At 37.3% G+C, this 18,675-nt stretch overlaps 1 long non-coding RNA gene across 2 annotated transcripts; it reads right to left on the reverse strand.

The window, feature by feature from the left end:
• Positions 1-10,989: 10,989 nt before the first annotated feature.
• LOC121800012 lies at positions 10,990-12,069 on the reverse strand. Of its 2 annotated transcripts, XR_006050417.1 has the most exons (4): positions 11,941-12,069; positions 11,690-11,782; positions 11,484-11,572; positions 10,990-11,228 (listed from the first exon to the last, which is right to left on the reverse strand). It is a non-coding gene; the product is annotated as an uncharacterized LOC121800012 (long non-coding RNA). The 2 variants fall into 2 exon arrangements; XR_006050416.1 differs by having other exon boundaries at positions 11,690-12,062.
• Between the last annotated feature and the right edge of the window lie 6,606 nt (positions 12,070-18,675).

The following is an 18,675-nucleotide window of genomic DNA, read 5'->3' on the forward strand; positions in this document are numbered from 1 at the left end:
TTTAAGTAATATTTAGTAAGTGTGTATTAAGTTAAAGATTTTTTAATTAATTGCACTTTTTTTTATTAAAAGAAATAAAAAAGTGAGACCTAGGACAAGTGAGATACTTCTTACTCCATCCCTCCATGAATAGGAGTCTCACTTCTTCCCGGTGCAAATTTTAAAAAATGTTAGGAAAAGTTGGTGAGAAAAAATTAGTGGAAGATAGGTAACAAACACAGATTTTGCATGTTTTTAAGTCCTAAATTTGGTTCGTTTAAAATGTCAATTATGCAAATTATGTTCTTAAATTGCATATGTTATACATTTTGGTATTTTGACGTGTTTGGTGGGAAATAATAGAAAAGGACAGAAAAATGTGCAAAAAAGGCCAAGGTGCAACTACCTCAGTTCAAGCCAATTTTCATGTCATTGATGAAGTCCAATCAGTGCTTAATGCTTACCATTATCTTCGTCTTCGAAAGAGTTTCATGTGGATGTTGTTGAGTACAAACCTATCATTGATCGGGAGTCTGAGGGAAGTTGGAAGGTATATATAATTCCTGTCCAACCCCAATTAGTTTGAGACCTTTTGGGAGTGACCAAGAACAAATCCATGCGTGCTTGACTCAAAACGGACAATATCAAACAGATGTGCAGTCGACAATCCAAACAAGTAGTATCAGAGCCAGATCAAGTGGGGCCCAGGATGACTCAAGTTCGAGTCGGACCCGTAATATCGCGATGTGTCGGCTGCGTCTGTCTGTTCCCGATATGATCTGGTTTGAGGGAGAGGTTAGTTGAGTACAAAACCATCCCACATCGGGTGTTTGAGGGAAGTTGGAAGGTGTATATAATTCCTCTCCAACTCCAATCAGTTTGAGGCCCTTTGAGAGTGACCCAAGAACAATATCAAACTGCTGTTGAAGTTGACAATCCGAACAAGTGGTATCAGAGCCAGATCGAGTGGGCACAGGATGACTCATGTTCGAGTCGGGACAGAGGGAATATATGAGATCATGTTTTAATCGTGTAATATCAGGTTATGGCCATTATCGTGTTGTGTCAACCTATATTATATCATGTTGTTAACGGATTCACGTCAGGGTCATGTTCATGTTTGAAGGTAGCAGATTGAGTTCGCATTTAGGTAGACACTTTCCTTAAAAGATGTTATTATTAATTAAATATGCGTTCAAAACAAAGATACCTACTCCCTCCGTCTCTAAAAATTTGTCACCTATTTCCATTTTCGTCTGTCCCTAAAAATTTGTCTCATTTCACTTTTACCATTTTTTGTAGTGGACGCTAAAAGGGTTGGCAGCGGAAGCGTGCATGACACCCGATCACATAAATTTGATCTATTTAGCAGATTATTTAGACAAATTCTATTCGCGTAATTAACACATGTATCATGCTCATAACTTGAATTAAAACATGCTTTAGCATATAAAATCCCTAAAACATGCTCACTACGGAATTAGCCAATTTACCTCGTTGATTCAATCAAGAATCGATGATGGCTTGCTCCGTCTCCACGTGAAGATCTTCAGTACTCGACCTCTGATCTTCTGACTGGTGTCCCGGACTGTATACTGATATTTGTATGGGCAAATCTCACCAGAATACTAGGACTCGAATAATGAAGACAGAACTCAGCTCACGGAGGGAGCAATTTTCGAATTCTCTCTCTTTCTAGAGGGGGAGGAAAATTCTAGCAATAATTATTATGTTTTCTGTCTCATTTATTCTCCTATTTATATTAAGTCACATATTGGGCACAGTCAATGATCTAAGGAAGAATTTGGACATGGCCTCACCCAATTAGCTTTTTACTAATTAAATTGAACCCACAATTTAATATAAGCTTATATTGGAATATTACGAGCAGCCACTACAGAAGTAATATTGCACTGCCTTTCCAAATCCGAAATTACAAGTATTCTGGGTTTCCTTTTATTTTTTTAATTCATTTCCCGCGCTTAAGATAGAAACATCTATTAATTAATTAATGTCTGCTATGAACTTAATTAATTAACATATTTTATTCTCCAAGAGTGGACTTAGCAAGAAACTCTTATTTATTATTCATAGAATAATTAAACTCCAACTAGCTAGGTTCCAGATAATAAAACCTTGTTTCGAGCTCCTCTTGTGGATGTTATCAAGAGATTCTCCTCGCGCACGATTCAACATAATAGCAATCCTAGCACCGCTAGATAATGATCACCACTACCCAATATACCTGGATCGTTGGGTGACGAAAAACCCGCACCTTTGATAAGTCAAAGTAGTAGATACTCAATATCGTATGCTCAATGCTAACGTACATTGATTAAGAAATTAATTATCAAGACCTCGTCTTTCAGTAGATAGCATAAAGACTCGTCTTGCTGTTAGATCCATTCAGTGTTGTACCACACCAACTTCATCATATTTCAATAAGGCTTAGAAATAATCGGACTGACATTGCAACCTTTCACGATAGGTAGTCTAGGTCTATCTGGGTTGTGAAATTCTTATTTTTCTTTGTTCAGAACTGACCGCGTACCTTAAATTGAGCGCAACCCACAACCGGTCTACTAGAACAAAGACTTAGACTTATGTTATGTTCGCTTATACATTTAAATATGCAATAAACATCCATTAAATGCAAAACATAACAACATTATGACAAAAATAATCTGTTGCGTTCATTGGAAAATAATTATTAGAGTTTTACAGTATTCAATCACTCGAAATGTGATTTCTAGTATACAAACCCTATACATTCCACTAACTCATTCCTCCTCACATTTTATTATAAAACCAATATATAAAAGTAGGACCAACACATCACCAACCTTTTCAACCCATTTTCTATTACATTTCTTAAAACTCGTGTCGGGTCAAATGGTGACGCATTATTAGGGACGGAGGGAGTACTATTTATAATCGGCTAGAAAACTCTATAGCCAAAAGGCAATTAAACAAAATCATGGAAAATAAAACTTGTTCGGATTGTCGAGTGCAACAATTGTTTGATATTGTCCGCTTTGGGTCAAACCCGCACGAATTTATTTTTTGGTCACTCCTAAAAGACCACAAACTAATTGGGGTTTAGACATAAGTTATATACACCTTCCAACTTCTCTAATACACCCAACGTGCGATTGGTTTGTACTCAACAAACAATCCCGGAAAAATAGTAATTATCTTTTTCGCCGTCTAAACATATTCGACGGCCAAATTCCATTGTGCAATTTCACGTCATTTTGACACCATTTTCTGCATCTTGTGTTTTGCTACGATATCAAAAAGGTGTGAAGAGATATCATTGTGGTGCATAGAACCTAGAAATCGAGGAATCATAATCAGTAGATATTTGGTTTTTGTTGAACATAATGCTAGCTCGAACTTTGAGGTTGAACCAACTGATTCACAAATAAAATACAATATGCTCGCAATGGCAATTACTAAGATAGAAATGTGAACTTTCTATGAAGTTGGTTAACTTGTAATCTCTTCGTCTCAAAGATGCCTTCATCGAACGGCATATAATTTTATATAGTTTTATTTTGTGTTAAATGAAGAGAATAAAGTAAGACTAAAAATATAGTAGAGTTAAAAATATATCTATTTTTATTAATAAGTTATTTTGATTGAGATAAACAAAAAAGGAAAATATGTTATCTTTAGTGGAATGGTGGTTTACAAGGTTAAACAAAGCATCGATTAAGTATTCAAGATGGAGATTCATCTTCTCCAAGTTTCTGTTCCTCAAGATTTTAAAAGGTTTGGCAGCTGGATTCTATATAATTTTTTCCACTTACAAGTTATTCTCAAATTATACCTATTTGAGGCTTATATAGTTATATAATGTAGGTGGTGGTGGGACAAAGTTTGAAGATCTCTAAAGTTTTTATTAGAAAAAGAAAAAGGAGAGGGAGAGACTCATAATTGCAATCGAGTAAGAGATAAATATCCAAAATAGGCAACTCCAATAAGTACTTATAATTAAAGTTCCGATTGCTTTCATAAGTAATAAGTATACTATATGTCGACAAGTGGTCACCGGTCGGTTGTGTGTATCGATCCACATAAATAGTGAACAATCTTTATATTATAGTACTAGTAATTATTATTGATGCAATGATCTTTTATTTTTTTTTAAAGCTATTAGTAAGAAAGAAGAAACATTATCATATGTATGGACTATTGTAAAGCATTGAAACAGGAGCAAAATGCAACTAGAAATCTGGATGCATTAAGTTTAATGAAAATAATCATTTGGCCGTTTGATTTATACAACTAGAGAAATATGGTTAGTGGCGATTGGCAAGGGACATTTTCGCCATTTCAGTATCGCACTTAGTAGTCAAACCGTTACTATGTTATGCTTCTGTTTTATACCCTAATTGTTATATTAGGTCAAGCCCGTTGTCTGTGTGCCTATTTACTTAGAAGTAGGGAATACAACTTTACAATCTAAAAACAATCTATTCTCCATTTTCTGCCCGTGAACATCGTTGATGAATCACGTAAATTCTATGTCTCTTTATATTTCTGTTTATCTTGATTAGACAATTGATCTATTCATAACAATATTTGGTCCGTTGAAAATGGAAAATATGATAGAGTAGAATTTAGCAATTATAGTTGTTTAAAGGTGAGATGATGTGTGTTAAAACATACAAGATGCTGTCCAAAAATAGTTGGATAACTAAGACCAATCTCCCACGAAATTCCAACCATCCGAATGAGACAAAACAGGTGGCAGAGATGTTCATTTTAAACTAGATGAACATATAAAATGATTTACCAAATGGCTAGTGATTGATTGTATTTGTAGGTAGTGAGCAGTGAGGTGAGGTGCAAGAATGGACCAACCCTCAGCTCAGCCAGTCAGTCACCCTTGATCCAACCTGATCAGGTGCTGCCTCTGCTCGTCTTGTCACGTACAACTTACTTTCTCTCTTCTCATTTTAACATCCAACTATTTTCATTGCGATTACATAATTAATCGTGTTGTACTATTTACACATTAATATGTTCGTGTTTGTTTGGGTGTGTTATCAACATATTTCCATAAATACTACTCCATCCGTTAGAGTCGTTTCTTTTCGGCACGAAAATTAAGAAAAATTGTGTTAGGTGAGTTAAGAGCATCCCCATCCGTGCTCTTGCTCACGAGCACGGATGTAGGCCCGGACCCACTTTTACTCCCTGCTCTTAGGCAAGAGCACAACACCCACATCTGTGCTCTTCCGCAAGGACAAGCTCAAGGGTCTCATCATTCTATTATTCAATTTAATTAAAAACATTTCCACAAAATTAAAATACATTAAATATACCCGAAATAATATTACAAATTATTAAAAGAAAATAACATAATTAAAATTCTAAAAATTAAAAACACATAATTAAAATCCTAAAAATTAAAAATTACATAATTAAAATTCTAAAAATAAAAAATTACATAATTAAAATCCTAAAAATTAAAAATTACATAATTAAACACCTAAAAAATAAAAATTACATAATTAAACTCCTAAAAAATAAAAATTACATAATTAAAGGCTAAAATACTCCCGTGGAAGACTATTCATCCGGCTCTACCCCCAATATTCATTGGAGACCCCGTATCATTGCCACATGCGATCGAAGTTGCTCGGGGGTCATATTTGACCTATCGGCCAAATTGAGTTGGGCCAAAACCCCTTACAACGAGTTCATGGGGGGTTGAGGTGGCACAAAGGGAGCGGGAGCGGGGGCGGATGGAGTCACGGCGCGACGGCGGTTTCACACCTCATCGGCCGGCATCGTTAGTAGAGAGAACTGGGTGGACACCTCATCGGAGCCAACGTCGGATAGGGATACCAACCTCGACCGTTTGCTGGAGGAGCTTGAGGAGGATGCTACGCCTCCCCTATACTTCGGATGCCCACGCACCTCCTGCCAAACATTGAGGTACTTGAATGATTTGTAGTGTTGGGATTGGTAGGTCGCCAACGCGGCACTGATGATGTCGACCTCGCTTCGGCAGCTCCCCGCCGACCGCTCTTCCTGGAGGTAATACCCCTGGAACTTTTGAATTTCTTCGTTTGCTTTGTATATGGCATTGCGCATTATACTCTCGTTGCGCTTGATTGTTCCAGCCGACCGGTTTTCATTGTACCGGCGAAAGATGCGCCACAAAAAATGGTCATCGGATTGGTTCGTGCCAATATCTGGATCGTCGGAGATAGACAAAAACGCTTTGAATAATTGCTCCATCTCCCCCGGAGTATACGGGGTGCGGACACCACGAGTAGGAAGAGTAGGAGTTTGAGAGCCGCTGCTCCCTCCCGCTCTAGCTACGGGTGGTTCGGGTGCCCACTCGTATTTCCCATCGGGGGCATCTTGGTCGTCGACCGGGTAAGGCCGGTAGCCCCCCGGAGCTTGCGAACTTTGGGTTTGAGGAGGGGCCAAAAATTCCGTTTCCGGACTAGGAAATGGTTGTGAACCGAACCATTCATGGTTCCAACCGTGGGAGCCGGAGGGGTGGTCGCCAGAGCCGGACATATTTTTGTTAAGAGTGAAAGAAAGATTGAGAATTGTAAGAATGGAAATGAGAGAATTTAGATGAGAATTGTGTAGTGTGGTGTGAAATTTTTTGTGTGGAAGTGGTGGTATTTATAGATGAAAATGTGTATTTTTGGGGAAAAAATTGAAAAATAAATTAAAAGTGAGGAGAAAACGGATATAATTTTTTGGGAAGTGGGAATTTTTTTTTAATTTTTAATCGGATTTTTTAATTAAAATCTGATTTTTAAAAAAAAATTAAATTCCAATGGATTTGCCGTTGACCAATCAGGAGCCGCCACGTCAGCTGCTCGCTAGCACGGACGTGCTCTTAGCTAAGAGCAGCGCCGCGCCAGCGGCAAGAGCGCAACGGCAAGCAGCGTTCCGCCGCGCCGCTGGCACGGACGGACGGACGCCGTCCTTCTACCGCTGCGGATGCTCTAAGTAAAGGGGAATAAAGTGGAAAATGAAAAAGGTAGAGAGATGAAGAGATAAAAAAAAGTAAGAGAGAGTAAAGTAGGTGTGGAAATATGTGTTGACTTTTACTAAAAAGGGAAATGACTCTATTAATATGGAACGTACCAAAATGACAAAATGACTCTATTAATATGGAACGGAGGGAGTATTACTTTCGTCCACCATTTAAAGAGCCTTTTTGACAACGACACATATTTTAAACAATTCTTAGACTTTGTGAAAAAAAAATGGAGAAAGTGAGTGGCATGTGAAATCCATTTTTTGTACTACTATTAGTTTTATAATAACAAGTTACTAGAATGTGAGATTCGCATACTAAAAGTACAGTAAAATAAATGATAAAAATGGTAGAATGACTCCTTATATGGTGGACAGAGGGAGTATGAGTCAAAGTGTCAAACACTTTGGAGAAACCAAACCTATTTCATAAAAGTAAAATACATGTCTCTATTCATATACGTATCGCCTCTTTACCATTATCTATTCCCCATTCCTATAAAATTATGAACGCTTTCTATTTTAGTCGGTCCTAAAAAAATTATTCTTTTTTTTATTTTTGGTAACTTATTTCTCTCTAATAAAGTGGGGCACATCATTCACTTACAATACTCTAATTACTTTTCTTCTTATCTCTCTTACTTTATCAATTATATATTAATTCTCGTGTCATCTCAAATATCTTTATTGAAATACGGGAGTAATTTTTTTTATCAGCACGTGGTATAATAGAATTAATCTAATTTTGTTGCGCAAGAAGAGTAAACTCCTCATTTGATTCCCCATACAGACTTCAAATGGTTACTAGTTGATTTCATCTGAATAACCCTCATAATTATAAATATTGAGTTCAATTTTCTCCACTATTATACATATTTTTTATTTTCAAGGTATAAGATATTGTTCAAATCAATATTTTCACCAGTATTATACATATTTTTTATTTTCAAGGTATAAGATATTGTTCAAATTAATATTTTCACTACGAAAAGGAAAAAGGAAAATGAAGAGGCGCAGAAGAACGTCCCTCCAACCGAACAAAAGACGATATAGATAGATTACATGTTGAATATCGACCTATTCATTTTTAATAAATCCATGGATCGAAATCCTTTGCTATAAGTAATCATTAATTTTGACTCTCCTTTGATATTAAGAGTGATCGGGGTCAAAAAGGTTTCAATGCACGCTAAGCTTTATTTTAATTTATCAAAGACGTCTAGTTTATATTTTTAAATATAATATCTCTGCATAAAAAACATAAATCATTCTTAGTATCACAATTATAATTTGAGAACGACATATAAATCATAAATGCATTCGACAAGCAAAATATTAAGGTTAGTTGACAAATTAAATGTACCCTCAATAATAACATTTTTTTTATTTTCGTCCTAAATATTAATCATTTTTCAAAAATTTCAAATCAGATAATTGCGTCTTTAATTTATGTCCTTAAAAGTTGAATTTGCTTTAGTGAAGTGAGAATGGTTATGATGTTTAATTTATGAGAATAAATTGTTTCAATTAAGATTTATGGTATATATTTTAATTATGAATTACTCTCTCCGTCTCCAAAGAATATGCACTTTAGGTTCGTCATGGGTTTTAATGCAAAATTGGTAAAGTGAGAGAGAGGTAGGGAGAAAAAGTAAATACAAGTATTGTTAGAGGAGAATGGAAAAAGGTTTCTAAAATTAGAAAATGCATATTCTTGTGGGACGGACTAAAAAGGAAGAGTGCATATTCTTATAGGACGAATGGAGTACTAAGCTTCAATTAGATTGTATTATACTCCCTCCGTTCCATAATAGATGACATACTTGGGAATTGACACGAGATTTTAGGCGATGTTGTTTTGTGTATTAGGTGAAGAGAGAAAATAGTATATTTATATTAATGTGAGAGAGAGTTTTTTCCAGAAAAGAAAATATGATTTTTTTTGGAATAAACTAAAAATGAAATTGTGATATTTATTATAAGACGGGAAGTAGTAATTTAGTTGGAGGAATGTATGGTCCATATGCATTGGAGTGAGATGCCTCCTAATTTTGCTAGATTGCGAGTGTTTATAATCCTGTAGTTGTCAAATCGACATCCTTCAAATAACTTAATAATTGTAGTTAAGAAAGCTAAACTGCCCTTTTCATATTTTCTTTGGTTTAAGTTGCAATCCAACGGAAGTGGGAGTTCACTTTTTGGTTGGAAAGGATTTAGACATCAAATTTTGAATTGCGACACTTGCAACACCTTTCAAACGCTGGCTGGCTTCATTCCATTAATTCAATAATTTATTCACTTTAAAATAAGACGAAAATTAATTAACGATAGATCGACTAAACACCAGTAGCTAAATTAATATTTTATCTTGTGACGGGCACATTTTTGTAACTGCAAAACAACATTGTGATGCTATTCAGTCACATCATGGTTGGCTATGATTTGATTTAATTGAAATTGATTCATTTTGTTTGTTTAATGAAATATTTGATTGACCTAAAAATTGGTTGTAAATGTAAATTACAAATCATCCGCCATCGTAAATGAAGGGGTTTAATACGACGTCTTTGAAGTGAAATAAGCTTTACAAAGCAAAATTTTAGAAATAATAATAATAATAATAATAATAATAATAATAATAATAATAATAATAATAATAATAATAATAATAATAATAATAATAATTAAAGAATGATGTATATTCATCCATTGTTGAAATTCTAAATGTGTCCGTTCTTACAGGAATTAATTATACACATAAAATTCTTACTTATAATTTAATAAACTCCAATGGACTATTTAATAACTATATATGTATTTATATTAGGTGGGTAGTGATAAAATGCAAATTCTATATACTGTACAAACTTCAAATTCTTTAACATAGTGTCAACACACGTAAACACAATGTCAACATAGTGTAAAATTTCAAGATTTTGATGTCAATACAATGTTAACACAATGTCAACCGTTGACACTGTGTTGATATTTTCTATTGATATTATTTTATCAGTTGTTGACATTTTCTAACGGTCCAAATCATTGTTTGGAGTTTGTACTTTGCACTTGACATCGCTATTTTAGGTTTCATATACTATTTGATACTCCCTCCGTCCCAACTAAATTGAGTCATTTCCTTATTTGACAAACAATAAAACATTCCATCACTCTTACTTTATTCAATCACATACTTTACTTTCACTTTATCTTTCATACTTTATTTCTCTCTCCTACTTTTCAATACAATTTCTTAATCTTCGTGTCCAAAAGTTATCACTCAACTTAGTTGGGACGGAAGGAGTACAAGATTAGAGTTTTAGTATCTAAAATTCTCTAAAGTTATGATAAGATATATCTGCTTCTTTACATTATATTTTATTATTTAAATCCAATATTTTTTGTTCATCGCTTGTACCATCATGATTATATTTATAGAATTATATGCATTTTTATAAATCTGATTTAATATATCTGTGATATTCTAATTTGATTTATTTCGGTGTAAGAAACAAATCAATTTAGAGGACTACTAGAAAATTGGCATATCTTGACACTTGGAAGTGTCAGCAGAAAATAGTTTATATGGCACTTTCTCTATAATGGCACTTATAGCAAGTGTGAAGTTAAAAAATGTGATAAGAGATTATGTATGAGTATATATGCTTTAGTTTACATTTTCACTTAATAAGTGTCATAAAGAAGGACGTGTAATGTCAGTACAAGGTGTCACGAAACGGTTTCTCAGTCTACATTGAGTAATTCTGACGAATATTTACAAATCAGTCACCCACAAATATTTAATATTACAATTTCATCCTGCATTTTATATAATTTACATTTTTCACCTAAAACTTTCTATGATTTATATTTTCAACCTTCAAATATATATAAATTTATTTAATCATTAAAACACTTAAAATTTAAAATTTTCCTTTAATATACAACCACATTTTCACTTATAGTGTACAAAATTATTAGTAATAATCCAACAAATTTCATTAAATACTCATTCAAATAAAATTCCAAAATTTGGATAATAGATATCCAAAGTATCTAACGATTTTACATAAAACAATCTTATGTATTTTGAACAAATATACTACTAGTAATAAAAATAGTAAAGTCCTAATCCCATATAAAAGTGCAAAACAAATTTATAGCTGCATTGCTTTTGTCTTTAGATATGTGAGCGTCTTCTATGTCCAAAGAGCAAAGTCCCCATACAATATGACCTGAAACATTAAAAGTTAAAAAAATGAGTTTCTACTATCAGAGAAGAAAGATAAACCAAAAAAATCATCAACTATCATAGAATAAAACTGAAAACTAAAGTAAATAACAACTGAAATATTAAAATATATAACTGAAATTCACATGCTATCTATCCTATGCCACAATATAGAAAACAACAAAATAGGAAGATTCATACACAAATTTGAAATTTAATCTCTAATTACCTTATCAATGCAAGGTTCAGATTGACTTACAGTGTCTATCAATGGCAACATAGTTATCTGAAGCACATCGAGAGCTGCAACAATCATTTTTTTTCTATCGTTGCCAGAAAACATTTGTCCTGGAAGTGATAATCCTCAAAAATCAACAACATAATATATTTGGTCTGTAATATGTTGCTATAGTCATAAGATGCATGCAATGGACAGAAATAAAAGTAGCAACGTGAAGATATTACCTTATTTGAGTTGTCAACGATTATGTTGGACATGAAAGGTATAAATATTCACTATCGAAGTTCAAAGTGAAATCACTTTCCCTTCTGAGTTGCCTATACAAACATAGTGCTATGTCAAGTAGAGCAATCACCTCGCCCTTTTCAATTGCGGGTAAAGCAAATATAATGAAGATCTAAACACTAGCAAGCAGGTAGGTGGAGGCAATATAAGCAATGATACACCAAATATCGAATCAAACAATAAAAAGTACCCAAATGACCATTGAAACCAGTATCAACATCTGATAATCCGCAAGAGTAGAGTTTCGGGAAGTGTTATAATGTCGAAACTTCAGTTTTTGGATACTAACAGAGTACATATCAAATGAAGGAAAACTACCTTGTCACTGATGCTATTCCTACTGTTTGAATTAAATTGCACTTTAATAATGGGATCGTGTCGAAGGACAACTGGATTTTTTCGTGTCCTTTTTCTTTCTATGATTGGAGGTGGTTATAGCTAACAAACAAGAGACTTTGGTCCAACAACAATTAATGCAACATAAGATTTTACACACTGATTGTCCAGTGCCTTTGTTTATATGTATGCAAAAGACAACCCATAAGCAATTATAATGATTTGGCATCTAAAAACATCCTAGGGAGTATTAGTCAAGCATTTTTTTATATATATTTACAAATGACAATAGACAACTGCTAGCAATCTTAGCACCAACAAAAGATACCACAAGTAGTTGCAATGTTGCATATCACAAGAGCTTGGTAAGAGCATCCACAATAGCGCCTAGCGCACCGCCTAGCCGAGCGCCGGCGCTAGGCGGTCTATTGCAACCGCCTAGCCATTTCCGGATTTAAAAACCGCCTATCGCTCGGCGGTTCCGTGGCGCTAGGCGGTGCGCTGGGCGATCCGCTCGGCGCTATTGCAGCGTCCGGATCGCCTAGCGCGATTTTTTTTTGAAGCACTATATATACGCGCTTTGCACGTCATTTTCATTCGCACCACTTGTTTTAACGAGTACTCTCTCTATCTTAATTTCTGTACAAGATCAATACCTAGAAATGAGTAACGCCGGTGGTAGTAGTGGTGGGGATGCTGAGGAGTACGAGCGTTTAATGAACGAAGCGCTAGAGGCCTATACGAACCGTGAGATTGATCAATGGATGCAGAGGGCCTTGCAGTCGGCGGTACCTCGACCTCGCCCAGTGGTACACCGCCGAGCGGTGATTGATCGTGATCACGTAGCTGCACATCAGCGCCTATACGAAGACTACTTCGCACAGGAGCCGCGGTTCAACGCCAACCTTTTCAGGTGCCGTTTTAGGATGATCAGGTCCCTGTTTATGCGTATTGTTAACGATTTGGAACAACGATATCTGTATTTCCGCTTCAGGCACGATGCGTCTGGCAGACCCGGCCACACACCTATTCAAAAGTGCACTGCGGCAATCCGGCAGTTGGCCTACGGAGGCGCGGCAGACATGTGGGACGAGTACCTCCACATCGGTGAGACGACTGCCCTGGAATGTATGAAGTATTTATGTCAGGGCGTGATTGAAGTATTCAGTGATCAGTAACTTCGAAGCCCTACACCCGAAGACTGCCATGATTTGATGCAGATGCACGGGGAGAAGCATGGGTTCCCGGGAATGTTAGGCAGCATAGATTGTATGCATTGGGAGTGGAAGAACTGTCCCGCTTCCTGGAAGGGGTTCTACACGATCGGCTACAAGGGAAAGAATCCCACGATGATCCTCGAGGTCGTAGCTGACTACCGGCTGTGGATTTGACATGCGTATTTTGAGATACCCGGTTCGAACAACGACCTCAACGTCCTCAACTCGTCGCCACTTTTCAACGAGCAGTGCCAGGGTGTCGGTCCGGCCATCAGTTTTGTCGCCAACGGCAACCCGCATGATATGGGCTACTACTTGGCGGATGGGATATACCCTAGGTGGCCCGTCTTTGTGAAGACGATCCGATGCGCATCAGATGAGAGGAAGGCCTACTTTGTGGCACGACAGGAGTCGGCACGCAAGGATGTGGAACGCGCATTTGGTGTGCTCCAGTCTCGATGGGCGTCAGTCAAGGGGCCAACGCGTTTGTGGCATGTCGCCTGCATTGCTGATATAATGCACGCATGTATAATCATGCACAACATGATTGTCGAAGATGAAGGTGTACAACTGACTGATTGGGCCAACGATGATAATGAAGCCGGTCCAAGCCACGGCGTGGCCGCCCCCAACGTACGGAGTAGGGTACCTCACGATGAAGACGGCCGCCTCCAAGCACATGCCGACATGCGCCAAACGGAGGCTCATATTCGACTCCAAAAGGATTTAATTGAAAAGTTATGAGCGCGGAGGACTGCACGGCAGTAGCTTTTTTTGTTAATTATGTAATTTTTTTTAATTAATGTCGTTTTTAAATTTTAATAATATTATTGAATTTTCTCGTATATGTCTCGTAAATTAAATTCCGTATTTTGTGTGATTGTTAATTATTTGTTTTATATAATTTTGAATGAGGTGGCTATTGATGTGGCTGGGCTATTTATAATGTGGCTAGGCTATGACTGAGCTATTTATGATGTGGCAGGAGAATTTTTAGTGTTGATGATGTGGCAGGAGGAGTTTGTGGCTAGACTATGGCTGGGCTATTGCTGGGCTATTCCTATTGTGGATGGTGCTGTATTGGCATAATGCTCAGAACAGTATCGCAAACCTTAACGAGTAATCACTACTCAGGATCCAAAAGGAAAACATGAGAAACAATTTTCAGGTTGTGACAAGTTTGACATATCTAAGATCTTTAGCCACATTAAATAAATTTCTACACACATAAAACAATACACAAATGAAGAAAAATTGACAGCACATAATCATGATACCATTCGAACGTATGGACTAAGACCTAGGCAGGATTCGCACATAATTGGAAAATCCACCCACCACCTTCTGCGTCTCTCATCAGCCTGTGAGTCATTCTCTCACGAACTTGAAATTATTCGTCCTGAACGGAAGCAATAGAAAATAAAATCAATTACAAAATCAAATGGTGCACATGAATGAAAGAATCAATCTCGAAAAACCACAAAAATGATAAAATTGGAGTTGGGCAGGGAGAGTGGAGGAGATTGTACGGTTTCATCACACCATGTCAGTTTGGCGCGGATTTTTAATTTTTTTGCCGCTTATAATATTCTAATCAATGGCGCTTATTTCTTTTCTTTTGCCGCTAATTTTTTTGCCACTTAACTATAACAAATCCTTTTAAACTTTAAAATACTACTACTGTGATAAAATATTTTAAAATTATATTGTATGTTTACTTCTATATTGTATACTAAAATAAAAGCATCAAGCTGTATTGCCACAATATCATTCGTTTATTTATATAATAGTATATTAGTACTACTAAATATCTATTTAAAAATAGTGATTTTGATTACTTTCTTAACTAATTCAAATCTAAAGATATAATTAAATTTAGTCGGTAGATTATCAAATCTAAAAAAAAAATCGGTGAATAGAGTTAAACATAACTAGGTCCCATTTTATATAGTAGTATATCACTATATTTATATATTCAGTATATATTTTTGGTTTGTATATCTAAATAAATAATGAATTATTTCAATTATTAGTTACATGACACTGAATAAAAATGCCAAGCCTAATCGTCGATGCCATAGCCAAGCCTGTCTGTCTCTGGATCCGTGAGTCAGCATCGCGATATTCTGTTGAGCTACCTCATCCACATAGTAGAGACCACGTCGCTCAGTGCCACGCCCAACAATCGTCTCCGTCTGAATATCCTGTAACATGCAAAAAGATGGTTGCATTAGTAAGGTGCAATTCAGTTCTCTCGTGACATGACTGACTGCCAATAATTTATGGGACAAGGTCGGCACATATAGGCAGTTCGAAATTTTTAGAGCAGGTGAAATATGAATGGTTCTCGTTCCCTGGACAGTAAGTAATTCCCCATTGGCAGTTTGAACATATTTTTTGTGAGGTTTGGACATCCCAGTGAAATCAGACTTATCAAAAGACATAGTATCGGTCGCCCCACAATAAAAAATCCAGCCCTTGTCCTTATATGAGGATTCGGACATACTACAGGCTGTAGACATATTCTCAAGGACTTGGAATCTATTTTTGCAATTAATTTCAGGCTCAAATTCTAATTTTCTAGAGTCTGGGAGCCTTTTTCCAACAATGTGAGAATTTATGGGGTCGATTTCTGATTTAGGATTATCTGGGGACCGCATAAATAGAGAGTGGGGTATTTTCTGATATTTTTCGGATTTGAGGGGACTCAATTGCATTAAATGAGAAGATGAGGGGTTTAATTTAGGATAAAACCCCTCATTACCTGCCAAAACCCTAGCGCTCGCGATTTCGTCTCCGATTTGCACCGCCGCTGCACTTTCTGATCCGGCGGTTTCGCTCCTTCCGGTGGTGGTCGCTCCGGTGCTGCCCGCTGCATTCGCGGTGCCGGTAGCCCAGTCCCCTGCTGTCGGAGTGTTTCTATTCCCTTGTTTGACCAATTTCTCGACGCCCTCCGCCTTTTCATTTCGTCCCACCAATCGGGATAGCCGACGAGGAGAAAGTACTGATCTTTGGTGTGTTTTCTCCTCCCACAATGACAGCACACAAGTCGGTTTTGATCCTCATCGTTTCGACGATCCTCGCCTCGGTTCGGGGTCTGCCCCGGCCGTCCTCCTCCACGCGACGCAAGTCCGATCCCAATTCCGTCGCTGGTTTGGATGTCTCTTCCATCGGTGACCTGGGGTTTGAGGACTCCGTCGTTCGTCGCTTCTCGTCGGACGGTCACGTAGGCGTCCCGGACTGAAGGCAGGGGTTCCTGTTTGAGAATTTCTCTCCGGGTTCCTTCGTGTCCGTCATTGAGTGCCATTAGAAATTGGAAGAGTCTGATTTCTTGTCTTTTTCGGTTGTAGATCGTGATGTCTTCTGGATCCTTCAACGGATTTGGCTTCTTTCTATAAATCGACATTCAAATGCTTTAGAGTCGGTTCCACAGTTGTTCGAGAGTTAATTCCCCTTGTTTGATGTTGCTTGCTTTTCGGCGCAGGTCGTATACTTGGAGAGAGTCCCCTTCGCTGCCGTATGTCACGGCTAGTCCCTCCTAAAGTTCTCGAGCATTTGGGTATTGTGATATCTCATTCACGAGTTCAGGTTCCATGTTGTTGATGATCCATCCGAACACACAGTGATCCAATTTTTGCCATGTTTCATGGCTGGGATCAGTTTCTGCGGGAGGTTCCGAACCCTTCTCGATGTGGGAAGTTAAGCCTTTTCCCCCAATCGCCCGTTTGATCAGGTTCGCCCACAGTGGATAGTTGTCTCCCGATAACTTGGTTGAGATGACTATTTCACCGAGGTTGTCTGCGCTCGCCGTCGTCGGTCGTGGGGTGATTGGCGTGGTTTGGAGGCTTCAGAGGAACTCTGCAAATTTCATTGTGATGTCGTCGGGGACATTCACCAACAGCTTATTTTCTTCGTTGTCTGATTCTGACATCGTTTCTTGTTCTGATAATTGCAGGATTTCTGCCTCTTGGCCTGGGTTTGAGATTGGTATTTTTGGGCGATGATGATGTTAAAATCTGAGTCCCTATTACTTAACCTGCTCTGGTACCATGTTCAATTGGGTAACCAAGAGGAAGAAGTAGGAGACATTGCTGGAGATCTTTTCTATGTTATATTTCATCAATGGTGTAATCCTCTTAATATAGCGGATTACCCTAATTACATATGGTAAGAATCCCCTAATTTTGGTGCTATCAATTATACATTAATTACATGATCATTTCCTTAGTTACATGATTTGATTCCCATATGATTTGATTTCCATATTCTAACAAGTAACCCCCGACGGTTACGGTCAATGTCCTTGATGACAGACATTAAATTTGTTGACTCCAGCAACCCCTGCGGGTGAACTTGGCCTATAAATAGGCATGCATCCATTGCATTCTATACACAACAAACTCACGCATTCTTGCATACACGCTATCTCCCTCTCTGCATAATCTTCCCGTCGAAGCTCTGCCCCCGCCTTACTCCCGTTCGCCGGAGCTCTGCTGCTAGCGGTGCTGCTACTTCAGAGATGAAGTCGTTTTATCTTTGGGGACGACACGCCAAACCGAGAGCACTACCGGGACGTATCTCGTCTTGCGGAAAGAGGACTCCTCGACTCGGCTTACCGCTTTCCATAAGTTTTTCCGTGTAATTTCTTTTCAGTTGTTTCCGTGTAATTCTCTTTGTTTTTTACCGTGTAATTTTCGCCCAACAAGTTTGTATCTCAATTTTTCACAGTCTTGTTCAATTTTACAAATTTGTTGGTAATTATAAGAAATAAGTAAAATTAGAAAGATGTATGAAGAGAGGATGAGTTGTAGAAATTGTGGCATGACAGAGAAATTGAGGAGAATTATGTTGTAGTAGAGAAAATATGGATAGTTATATCGAAGGAGTACTCTTTGTCAATGTATTTTTCCCTTTACTTTTGTTTTAAGGGCATTCGCAATAAAGATGCAAAATGGGGCCGCCCCATCTGCTACCTTTTGAGGCCTTATTGTAGCACAAAAAATTACCGGCGGCCCCAATTTTCAGCAGCAGTTGTTTTTCCAGCCATATGCAAGGCATTTTTAGTCGCAACTCCGCCGCCTCCGCCGCCTCAAGGGCAAAGAAGGCGGAGCTCAACTTCCCCAACTCCGCCGCCTCCTGCCCGTCCCGGCCTCCACCTCTGCCGCCGACATCCAGGGCAATGGCAGATCCAGACATTTTAAATTGGGGTACAAATCAGGTGTTAAATAAACATAAAACATATAAAAAAATAATATTTTAAAATATAAACAAGGTAAAATAAATTATATACATGTATATATAAAATACCATAAAATATTAAAAATAACGAACATAAAAAACTTAATATTCAAAGTTAACATAATTAGTATACA

This window comes from Salvia splendens, chromosome 4 (assembly GCF_004379255.2).
Source record: "Salvia splendens isolate huo1 chromosome 4, SspV2, whole genome shotgun sequence".
Taxonomy (NCBI): domain Eukaryota; kingdom Viridiplantae; phylum Streptophyta; class Magnoliopsida; order Lamiales; family Lamiaceae; genus Salvia; species Salvia splendens.